The sequence below is a fragment of the Chrysochloris asiatica genome, unplaced genomic scaffold (assembly GCF_000296735.1).
Source record: "Chrysochloris asiatica unplaced genomic scaffold, ChrAsi1.0 scaffold00019, whole genome shotgun sequence".
Taxonomy (NCBI): Eukaryota; Metazoa; Chordata; class Mammalia; order Afrosoricida; family Chrysochloridae; genus Chrysochloris; species Chrysochloris asiatica.
This window is the reverse complement of record NW_006408537.1, coordinates 28830989-28842766: the sequence shown is the minus strand read 5'-3', so window position 1 is coordinate 28842766 and position 11778 is coordinate 28830989. Positions and strand designations below refer to the sequence as shown.

The 11778-nt window shown below is 39.8% G+C and overlaps 1 pseudogene; it reads right to left on the bottom strand.

Annotated features, from left to right (window-relative positions):
- Nucleotides 1-8975: 8975 nt before the first annotated feature.
- LOC102838519 lies at nt 8976-10696 on the bottom strand (annotated as a pseudogene).
- Nucleotides 10697-11778: the final 1082 nt, after the last annotated feature.

Genomic DNA, 11778 nt, shown 5'->3' with positions numbered 1-11778 from the left:
GATGGCCAAACTTTGTCTCTCATACTTTGGACATATTGTCAGGAGGGAGCAGTCACTGGAGAAGGATATTATGTTTGGTAAGGTGGAGGGTCAGAGCAAAAGAGGAAGACCCCCAATGAGATGGATTGGCCAAGTGGCAGCATTGATGGACTCAAGCGTGGTAACAGTAGTGAGGTTGGTTCAGGATTGGCAGTGTTTGGTTCTGCTGTGCAAAAGGTCGCTATATGTCAGTACTGACTTGATGGCACCTAACAACAACTTTCTTTCAAAACTCAGGAGTCTCAAACCAAGTCTTTGGGAAGGTGTATTTGAGATGGGGATTTGCATGTAAGAGGTTCATTAGGGTATTCCTTCTGGAACAATACCAAAAAAGTAAAGAAGAGAAAAGGGAGAAGTCAGAATTTGATGCCGGTGTGAGTGTCCTGTGAGAGTCACAGTGAATTCCAGAGCTGGCATAACCTTCAGGGCTGCGCCTGTAAGGTAAATGGCAGACCTTTGTATTTAGACTCATTGCCTGCATCAGCTTATCACTAGGTCAGGTTGGGAGGTACTCACAGCCTGTAACCTCAGGACAAGCAGCTCTCTTCTAGCTATTCTGAAGAGACACTCAGCAGTGCATACTCTATGTTTTGGATGCTGTTGTTGTTGTTGTTAAGTGCTGTTGAGTCAGTTCCAACCCATAGTGACCCTGTATAGGGTTTCTAAGGAGCAGCTGGTAAGCTTGAACAACCAACCTTGTGGTTCAAGCTAACTTTTCAGTCCAGCACATTAACCCACAGTGCAACACCAGGAGTCCATGCTTTGGATTGTTGTTGTTAGGTGCCATCGAGTTGGGACTGACTCATAATGACCCTATGCACAACAGAACGAAACACTGCCTGGTCCCGGGACAATCTCAAAATTGTTGCCATGCTTGAGCCCATTGTGAATCCATAATTGCTGGGGGTCTTCCTCTTTTTCAATGACCCTCCAGCTAACCAAACATGATATCCTTCTCCAGCAACTAGTCCCTCCTGAGAATATATCCGAAGTATGAGAGATGCCATCCTGGCTTCTAAGGAGCACTCTGGCTGCACTTCTTCCAACACAGATCTGTTGGTTCTTTTGGAAGCCCGTGGTGCTTTCAATATTCTCCTCCAAAACCATAATATAAATGCATCAATTCTTCGATGGTCTTCCTTATTCACTGTCCAGGTTTTGCATGCTTATGAGGTCATTGAAAATATCATGGCTTGGGTCAGGTGTACCTTAGTCCTCAAGCTGACATCTTTGCTCTTTAACACTTTAAAAAGGTCTTGTGCAGCAGATTTGCCTAATGCAATACGTCATTTGATTTCTTGACTACTGCTTCCATGAGTGTTGATAGTTGATTCAAGAAGAATGAAGTCCTTGACAACTTCAATCTTTTCTCCGTTGATAACAATGTTGTTTATTTGTCCAGTGGTGAGGATTTTTGTTTTCTTTACATTGAGATGCAATCATACCAAATGCTGTGGTCTTTGATATTCATCAGTAAGTATTTTAAGTTGTCTTTGCTTTCAGCAAGCAATGAAGCTGAAGAAAATGAAAACAAGTCCACAAGGACCAAAATATGACCTTGAATATATCCCACCTGAATTTAAAGATCATCTGAAGAAAAGATTTGATACATTAAACACTAAAGACTGAACACCAGAAGAGTTCAGGGATGACATTAAGAATATAATACAGAATGAAAGCAAAAAGTCATTAAGAAGACAAGAAAGGAAAAGATCAAAATGGATCTCAGAAGAGACGCTGAAACTTGCTCTCCAGCATAGAGACGCTAAAGCAAATGGAAGAAATGAGGATGTACAGGAGCTGAACAGAAAATTTCAAAGGTCAGCTTGAGAAGACAAAGTGAAATATTATAATGAAATGTTCAAAGATCTGGAGTTATAAAACCAAAGGGAAGAACATGCTCAGCATTTCTCAAGCTGGGTAACTGAAGAAAAAATTGGAGCCTCAACTTTCATTATTGAAGGATTTTCTGGACAAATTATTGAATGATGCAGAAAGCATCAAGAGAAGATGGAATGAATACACAGAGTCACTGTACCAAAAGAACATAGTTGATGTTCAACCTCTTCAAGAGGTAGCATATGATCAAGAGCCAATGCTACTGAAGGAGGGAGTCCAAGGTGCATTGAAGGAATTGGCAAAGAACAAAGCACCAGGAATTGATAGAATAAAAAATGAAATCTTTCAAGCAAGTGAGGTGGCACCGTAGGCATTCACTCACCTATGTCAAGAAATTTGTAAGACAACTCTCTGGCCAGCTGATTGGAAGAGATCTCAAAGGAATACGGAAATCATCAGACAATATCTTTGATATCCTATGCAAGTTAAGTTTTACTAAAGGTAATACAGAAATGGCTGCAAGCATACATTGACAGAGAACTTCCAGAGGTTCAAGCTGGATTCAGAAGAGGCCGTGGAACAAGGGATATCATTGCTGATGTCTGAGGGATCTCGGCTGAAAGCAGAGAATACCAGAAATATTTTTTACCTGTGCTTTATTGTCTAAACAAAGGCTTTCAATTGTGTGCATCATGACAAGCTATGGACAACGTTGAGAAGTATGAGTATTCTGGAACATGTAATTGTGCTCATGAGCAATCTGTACATGGACCAAGAGGCAGTTGTTCAAACAGAACATGCTTTGGATATGAGTCACTAAATCTAGCCCATACTTGAGTATTATATTGCACCTCATGGAAGGAAAAGTAGTCTTCAGAATTCCTATGTAAGGAAGATTTGCCCATTCTCCCCCACTTATTTATTTACTCAGTCATTTATGAAAGGCTCCAAAAGAGTTCATGGACAAATTCTACTATTTGTAAATTTGGTTTTTCCAGAAACTTGTTGAAGTCTTCTTGGATGTATATTAGTATGAACTCACTGATATTTGTTTTGGACTTCAGTTTATAATTGTATACTATGTTATTAATTTATTTATTATATATATATTTAAATTTCCTTACTTCCTGGCACTCCAAAACACGATAGGCTCTCTCTACCACAGGCCTAGAATCCATTCTCCTTTTACTGAAGAAAGATATGAGAAAATAGAGTGTTCATTTTTTCTTTAGAATCATTGCTTCTAGCCTCTTTCTGTGGACAAAACTATGAAATAAACCCATGTAAATGCTCATATCTGTAATTAATTTGTATACATCCATTTGTATATTAGGGGAACAGCCTGTGTAAGCAGAATAGGAAGGGATCTGGAAATTGCTAGGAATAATGTCAGACCAAGTAGCAAATCTGATCCCCAAGAGAGAAGGTTAATTTGAGTCATCTTAGCTTTCCAGGCAGAAGGGAGGATTGTCATAGTCATTGGAATCTTTGAGTCAAAGTGGACCTTCAAAGGAGTTCCATGTCTCCCAAAGAAGTATAAGGAATTCTTTGAAGGTCTACTTGGATTTCGCATTGTGCATTTGCATCCCTGCAGCACTTGATCACTGTCGAAGAGCAATCTTAGGTGGCATAGCCTTGGCAATAGATTTTGAAGTATGGCAGATAGAGCTCCTAGTTCACTGTACCCCTGTAATAGAAGGATGTCTTTCAAGTACATTCTCTGGCTACCTCAACTCCCTTGGGACACCAACAATTAACTGAGTATGTCTCCAAAGTTTTCTAATGATTTAGATTTTGGTTTTGTACATTAAAAAAAAAAATCATTAGTATCAGTGTGAAAATATATAGCATTTTACTTTTTCAAATGAAAATGATGTGTTGATTTTTAGAACATAAGTATATCTCACAAAACCTAAGGATGAAAATGTAGTCAGACTTTAGATGGATGTGAATCAGTAGGAAAGTCACATACACACACATAAATAGAACAGTTCATCCTCTCATTTCTAGAACTGCACAGGCTCCAATCATTGTCTCTGATTTTGGAGCTTAGTTTCTCCACTTGAGGAGGATACATATAATTGGCAAGGGAGAAGATAACAAGCAAAAAAAAAAAAAAAAGTTCCACAGTAAAGCATATTAGTATACACACACACATATATGTTGTTGTTGTTGTTGTTAAGTGCCGTGAAGTCAGTTCCGACTCATAGCGACCCTGCACAGGGTTTCCGAGGCTGTGAATCTTTATGGGAGCAGAAAGCCTCATCTTTCTCCCGTGGAACCGCAGGTAGTTTCAAACTGCTGACCTTGAAGTTCACAGCCCGATTCATAACCACTACGCTACCAGAGCCATATACACACATACATATGGAGTCCTGATGTGGCACTGTAGGTTAATGGGTTAGACTGCAAAGTCATTTGAGCTGCAACGTCAATGGTTCAAGCTCACCAGCTGCTCCTTAGCAACCCTATACAGGGTTGCTGTGGGTCGGAATTGATTCGACAGCATTTAACAACAATAACATATACATATGCCACAACTTGTATGTCAATTTGCCATACTGTAGTGGCTTGTGTGTTGTGATTCTGGAATCTTTGCCACAAGGATTATAAATATCAGCAGTGTCACCCATGGTGTACGGATTTCAGATGACCATCCAAACTAAGAAAGACTAGGAAGAAGGATAGACAGACTACGTGCGAATATTCACAGAAACTTTCACAAATCGCAGTGAAACAATGCCACACAACACCATAATATTGAATACAAAACATTATGAAGAACAAAGAATATTATCAGACATAGTGCCAGAAAATGAGCCCCTTCAGTTGGAAGATACTCAAAACACAACTGGTGAAGAGCTGCCTCCTGAAGGCAGAGTTGATTGTGAAGATAAGAATGGAATAATGTTTTTGGAGCCTACATTTGCTGATGAGGCACAAATCAAAATGAGGAGAAACATCTGCAAACATCCAGTAACATTCAGAGCATGGCTATTCGAAATATGAATCTAGGAAAGAGGAAGTAGTAAAAAATGAAATGGAATGTGTAAACATAGATATCCTAGACATTCCTGATCTAAAATGAACTGGTGTTGGTCATTTTGAATCTGACAGCAGCATGGTTTACTATGCCTGAAATGACAAATTAAAAAGAACTGGCACCACATTTGTCATAAAAAATAACATTTCAAGGTTTGTCTTGAAGTACAATGCTATCTGTGATAGGATAATATCCATACATCTATAAGGAAGACCAGTTAATACAAATATTATTTAAATATACAATCAACCACTAAACTCGGCGATGAGGAAAAGGAAAAATTTTATCAAATTCTTAAGTCTGCAATTGATCAATTATCAAATCAAATGTATTGATAATTAGTGGGGATTGGAATGCAAAGTTGGAAACAGAGAGGAAGAATCAGTCATTGGAAAACATGGCCTTGTTGAAAGAAATGATGCTGGAGATTGCATGAATGAATTTTGTGAGACCAATAACTTCTTCATAGCAAATATCTTTTTTAAGCAACATAAAATACAACTATACACAGGGACCTCAACCAGATGGAATACACAGAAATCAAATTAACTACATCTGTGGAAAGAAACAGTGGGAAAACTCGATATCTAGTCAAAATAAGATCAAGGGCAAACTGTGGAACAGACTGTCATATGAAGTTGCTCTTATGCAACTCCAGGTTGAAGCTAAAGGATATTAAAACAAGTCATGAGTGCCAAAATATGACCTTGAACATATTCCACCTGAATTTAAGGATCATCTCAACAGCGTATTTGATAAATTAGACACTAATGATCAATGGAGTCCTGGTGTGGCTCTGTGAGTTAATGTGCAGGACTGCAAAGTCGCTTGAACCACAATATCAATGGTTCAAGCTCACCAGCCGCTCCTCAGAAACCCTATACAGGGTTGCTATGGATCGGAACTGACTCGATGGTACTTAACAACAATAATGATCAATGACCAGGTAAGTTGTGGGATGACATCCAGAACATCATACAGAAATAAAGCAAAAGGTCATTGAGAAGAAAAGAAAGAGGTAAAAGAAAAAAATGGCTGCCAGAGAGTATGAAACTTGCTTTCCAGTATTGTTGTTGTTGAGTGCCGTTGAATGGATTCCGACCCATAGCAACCCTGTAAAGGGTTTCCAAGGAGCGGCTGGTGAGTTTGAACCACTGACCTTGCAGTTCAAATGGCTTTGCAGCCTGGCACATTAATCCACATCGCCACACCAGGACTCCGAGAGATGCTAAATCAAATAAGAAGCTAAAAGAGCTGAATATAAATATTAAAGGGCAGCTCCAGAAGACAAAGCCAAATTTTATAATAAAATGTGCAAAGTTCTGGAGTTAGAAAACAAAGATAGATGAACACACCCAGTATTTTTCAAGGATAGGGAACTGAAATAAAAATTGAAAGAAAAAAAATTTCAAGGTTCAACGTGCAATATTGAAGGATTCTATGAACAAAATATTGAATGATGCAGAAAGCATCAAAAGAAGATGAAAGGAATACACAGTCATTGTATCAAAAAGAGATAGTTGCTGTTCAACCATTTCAAGAGGTAGAATATAATCAAGAGCCAATTATATTGAAGGAAAAAGGCATTGGCAAAGAACAAGTCTCCAGGAATTAATGGAATACAAATTGAAATCTTTCAACCAACTGATACAGCACTGAAGGCACTCACTCATCTGTGCCAAGAAATTTGGAGTGCCATTATATGTGATTATTGCAAAGAGAGGTGACCCAATGGAATGCAGAAATCATCAACAATGTTATTAATATTGAATGCAATGATAATTAAAAAGTGGCTGCAACAGTACAATGACAGAGAACTGCCAGAGGTTCAAGTCAATCTGTTTTGAAAGAAGTACAGCTAGAATGTTCCCTAGAAGTCAGGATGTCCAGACTTTTCCTCTCATACTTCAGACGGATGATCAGAGGACCAGTTCTTGGATGAGGACATCATACTTGGTAAAGTGGAGGGTCAGTGAAAAAGAGGACGACCCCCCAATGAGATGGATTGGCACAGTGGCAGCAGCAACAGGCTCAGGTGTAACAAGGATTGTGAGTTTGGCACAGGACCTGGCAGTGTTACAATCTGATTCTGATGTGTGTAAGGTTGCTATGGGTTGGTACCGACTCGAAGGCACCTAACAGCAACAGCAATGTAGATAGATAGATAGATAGATAGATAGATAGATAGATAGATAGATAGATAGATAGAACTGGTATGGTGCTGTAGGATAGCACTGGATTGCTAACTTCAAGGTCAGTGGTTCAAAATCACCAGGTGCTCCTTGGAAACCCCATACAGGGTTGGGTCATTATGAATCAGACTTACTCCAGGACACTTAACAATAATAAATTTATTTAAATATATATATATATATTAGTATGTAGTATATATGCACACATATTTGTTTATGAATTGGAATAATTGTTAAGTGCCATCAAGCCTGTTCTGATTTATAATGATCATATATTGGGTTTCTGAGCCTATAATATATATTTTTTCATCATGAACATTTGGGAGATGTCATTCATTCCTTCATTGATTTATTTAAACAATGCTGGCTCCTGTTTAGCTCTCCTCGCTCATTTTTGCCACTTATTAGATGTCACCTTTTTAGCAATAATGGAATACTGAACTTCCAGTCCCTGGTACCACACTGTCTGCTACAGGAGTCATCATATGCTGGTTGTTCCTTGTCTGGGGAACTTTCCTTCCAGTCGTTACCTAGCCAACCTCATCCAGTCCACAGGTTGAAACATGAGAGTGGTTTCTTGAGGCTTTCCTGGCCTCAAGTTCTGGGTTAGTTGTCTTCTAGATGATTCCATAGAACCGTGGTCTTTCCCCTCACCATCAATAGCCGGACATGGTTGTATCAGAGTGCCCTATGAAGACTCAGATAACTGATCTGAAAAGGTACCTCACTCTGCTGGACTCATGGTTCTGTTGCATTATGCCCAAGGTGTTATGCACCCTTTAGAAGTCAGGGGAACATTGCCTGAAGCCATTTACAAAGCGTCTGCTACAATAGATGAGTACTATGTATAGGAGGTGAATAGCTAATTACAACTATGAATGACTGTAGTTTAGAATATTTGAAACTAATATTGTAGAATTTGTTGAGAACAATGAGCTCAGTGGATGGAGAGAGTTCAATAGAGTTAAACAATCTCTGTCTTAGTGAGCCTAGTAGGGATCTCCCGAGTAAACTCTACAGGCAAAGTTTCTGAAAGACAGCCCTCTTCTACTCTCTCTGCCACCAGTTCTGAAACCTAAAATGCAGGTGCACTGTACCAACGGTCAGGAGATATAGTAAAACCTGTGGGAGCTGGACTGAACAGGTCCTCTGTCTGACCACTTTTCTATTGCTTGTTTTTTTTTTTTTAAAGATTTATTGTGAATTATGTGATGGTTTACATGGGAGAACATTAGCTTTACAATCATCCTATTATACATTGTTTCATTGCCATGATTACAATCCCATCCATGCATCATCAAATCACCTATAATTCTTTGCTGGAGCAGAAAGCCTTATCTTTGTCCATTGGAGTGGCTGATAGACTTGAATGACCAACTTTATAGTTCATAGTCCATTGCTTATTGTACACAGCCACCAAGCTCCCAGAACCTAAATAATGGGTGTGAATTTATTATTACTTCCTAAACAAACACTGTACCTGGCTTTGGAAGGAGTTTGTTCTAACTGTATTTGGAGATACATAAAAAATGAAAATAATGGAAGGATTACTTCTAGAGAAACACTGTGGAAGAGTGGACACAGTCCTATGTCCATGAGTTTCCTGATTCCAAAGGTATGGTGAACACATAGGTTACCATTGTAGAAAGCTAAGACACTCGAGAACAAATGAATAAAACAGTTCCCATATTATGTTAGTTTTGTTTTGTTTTGTTTTTAACTGAAGATAACGGAAGAACAGTGTGTGGGGAAGAACATGATAAAGTAGGGATTCTTATAATATACAGGTGCTTCAGTGAGAGGCAAACTATTTCATTTCACCCACATTAACCCATCCATTAGAACTGGGGATGGGAATAAAATTAGTTACCAGAACTTTTGTCAGTGTTGCCAGAGAGGTCAAGGGCAGACATCATGGAATCAGACAGCTTGCTGGAGATTTTATCTGAACGTTTCTGCTGCTGCATCTTATTCTTGAAGACAGAGGTCAGAACTTGGCCCTGGTACAGAGGATCTGTATCCATGATCCTCTGCAGCACTAGGCAGTGGTCAACTGGGAAAACGTCTAGCATGCTGTTATTCTTGGGACAGTGGTCAACATTGCGTTTAGCCCACCCCCCTTGATACATATTTGGATTGGTATAATAACCAATGAAACTGCCAATCTTATACCCGGTGGTTTTATTTTCAATGGCATCTGCTATTTTCATCACTGGAGAATGGAGCCACTTAATCTCCATCTTGAGCGGGTCCATGACATCCAACAGCTCGTCAGATTCTCCAGTGGCCAAGCATTCCATCACGTCTTCATTGGCCTGTTCCATGTTCTCAATGTCAAAGACCTTTGCCATCTTCTTAACAATCTCAGCACTGAGACGAGTGGGTAATGTGTGGGTGGGTGTTGGTAGTGTATAAAGGCTGATCTTTCCACCCACCCAGTCAGCCAGGAATGACTTTGGCTGCCTGTTCCTGACTGTATATGCCTCCCTTCTTCTTATTTCCAAAATGGTGGACTATTGCAGTTAAAAAGTGTTCAGTGGTCTGGAACTCAGAGATGCCATAATAGTTGGAAATCTCCTCCAGATTACAGCTTTGCAAGATGGTCTCCACTAGGGTCATGGGGTCTGATAGCTTCCACACATGGATGCAGTTGTGTAGGATGGTGACCATGTCTGAGTTGGGTCCTGGGACAATGCCTGGAGCATCCAGCAACCTAATGAACTTGTCCAAGTAGACCTCCTGCATGAACCTGGAGACTCCAGGAATGGCTCCTACATTGCAGGCATGGCTGCACTTCAGGCTATTGATCAGGCTGCTCTTCCCGACATTGGGAAGGCCCACAACCCCCACACGCATGTGGATGCACACTTCACCAAGGCGACAATGGTTCCCCAGAATCCTCATGAGGTTTTCAGCTCCAAAACAGACTTTGCTTTCTGCAATGACTCAGAGGCCAGCTCCATTGGCACATTGCAGCAGTTCAGATTTCTTATCTGATGCTGGGTACTGACCTTGAATGCCACAGTTGGCAGTTCATTCGGAAGGTAATCCAGCCACTTCGCCACAACTTCCTTGGGTACCAGGTCAATTTTTTTTCAAATCCAATACCTGCTTCATTGTCATCTGACTGTAAGATAGCCTCCTCCATTTGGAAGCAGCGGCAGCCCAAAGGGTCTCTGGCATCCAAGATGTCCAGAATCACATCAGAGCATTCCACCACCTTACAGAACTCCTTATAATAAGCCTTCCAAGTGGCTTTACCATCCAGTTGAGGAAGCATATTTAACTCCTGAAAAACTTCCTCCTTGCGCTCAAATTCCTCTTGGTGTCTCATGACGTCCTGACAGTAGCTGTCGATGGTCTTGCGTCTGTGTTTCTCTTTCTCCCGGGCAGCCTGCTGCTTCTCTTTCATCTGCTCCAAACTCTTCTGCTTTAATTCTCCCTCCTGGTTGGCATGAACATTGTAGTGAACAAGCTGGGAAGCAGAGGAAACTCTGCAGGCTGTTTTTTTCCTGATATTCTTTGTAGGCCTCTTGCCGCCTTTGGAAACTGGATTTTTATTTTTGTGCCTATGTTTCATCATGATGAGCAGCTTCAAAGTTGTTGCTGTTGTGAAGTGCCGTCGAGTAGGTTCCAACCCATAGCGACCCTGTATAGGAGCTTCAAAGTAGGTAGGTTCAAATCTACCGGCTTCTTTGCTACACTTACGAAGTCGATCTGAGTGAAGACCTTAGTAGAGCGAGGTTGGCCGAGGAGTTGCGCTTAAACTCTTCCTGGTTATGTTTCAACAAAGGAGTGGTAGCTCTGTTGGATAAGCACTTGACTGCTAGTCACAAGGTCTATAGTTGGAAGCCAACAGCCACTCTGCAAGAGAAAGATGAAACTTTCTGCTCTCTCAAAGATTTACAACCTTGGAAACCCCTATACACAGGGTTGCTGTGAATTGGAACCAACAACAGTGCACTTAGCAAAAACAACAAAATGTTTCAGGAACTGAAAATAAGTTAAATCCATTTATCTCAATACAAAGGAAACTAAAAACAAAAGGTTAGAAATACATAGGATACAAGACAATAATTAAATAACTATTAGAACTGTCTACCATTTTTCCTCAGAAGAAAAAAAGAGTGTTAGTAGAAAACAAGATGTTAAATAAAAGCTATGTGCAAATGTGGAGCGAAGAATTGTGTGAGAACAGGAAATGTAAAAAGAAGAGAGAGCAGAGACTTGGCTTTTCTAAAATTTATTTTTAATATGCATTGACTTCATTGAGGAAATAAGAATTTTCTAAGATTTGATGAGGAAGAATATTTGCCTCTGTGGTTTAAATGTATGTAACTGTGACCTAAGTAACTTTCTGATTTCTGTTATGAAGCACTGGTGCTTCTACGCATTTTACAGAAAGCATTTTAAAATAAATTCTCCAATTAGTGGCTTCCCTTATATTGTTCCATTTCACCTGTACACAATAGCATTTTTTGGCTTTTTATTCACATTCCTTCACTCCCACATTTTTGGAATGAAAAAGCCACTTCAGTTCAGGCATCAACAACTATAAATCTTTTACCTTTAAAAAATAAAATAAGGGCTTAGCTCTTAGTTCTTCATCATAAATCCAAAGCTTCATTATTTCTGGCAGTTACAAACATCAGTTTTAATTTCTAT